The sequence below is a fragment of the Durio zibethinus genome, unplaced genomic scaffold (genome assembly GCF_047325235.1).
Source record: "Durio zibethinus cultivar Kanyao isolate XHJ-2024 unplaced genomic scaffold, ASM4732523v1 HiC_scaffold_144, whole genome shotgun sequence".
Taxonomy (NCBI): domain Eukaryota; kingdom Viridiplantae; phylum Streptophyta; class Magnoliopsida; order Malvales; family Malvaceae; genus Durio; species Durio zibethinus.
Window position 1 is genome coordinate 25001 of NW_028322767.1, and position 393 is coordinate 25393.

The following is a 393-nucleotide window of genomic DNA, read 5'->3' on the forward strand; positions in this document are numbered from 1 at the left end:
AACAAAATAACAAAGGTCTATATAACAAAGGAAAGAGGGCTTTTTTCAAGCATTTCTTTTTGCGTGCTGTAACTGTAACATAGTAATTATCTTTTCTAAATTAGGAGAGATGGCTGAGTGGACTAAAGCGTCGGATTGCTAATCCGTTGTGCGAGTTATTCGTACCGAGGGTTCGAATCCCTCTCTTTCCATTTCGGTTTTTGACAGTGGAATAGATCAAATCCTAATACCATTTATAAAAATGAAGCAAGGAACTCTCCCTTTTTTATTCTTCCCGTCCAGGATTACCAGGATTACGTCCCGGATCATTAGATAGGAGTCCGAAGATGAAGAGAGAAACAAAGAATATCGTTGCGGTGTAAACAACGAATTTAAGATTACGCATTGTACAAC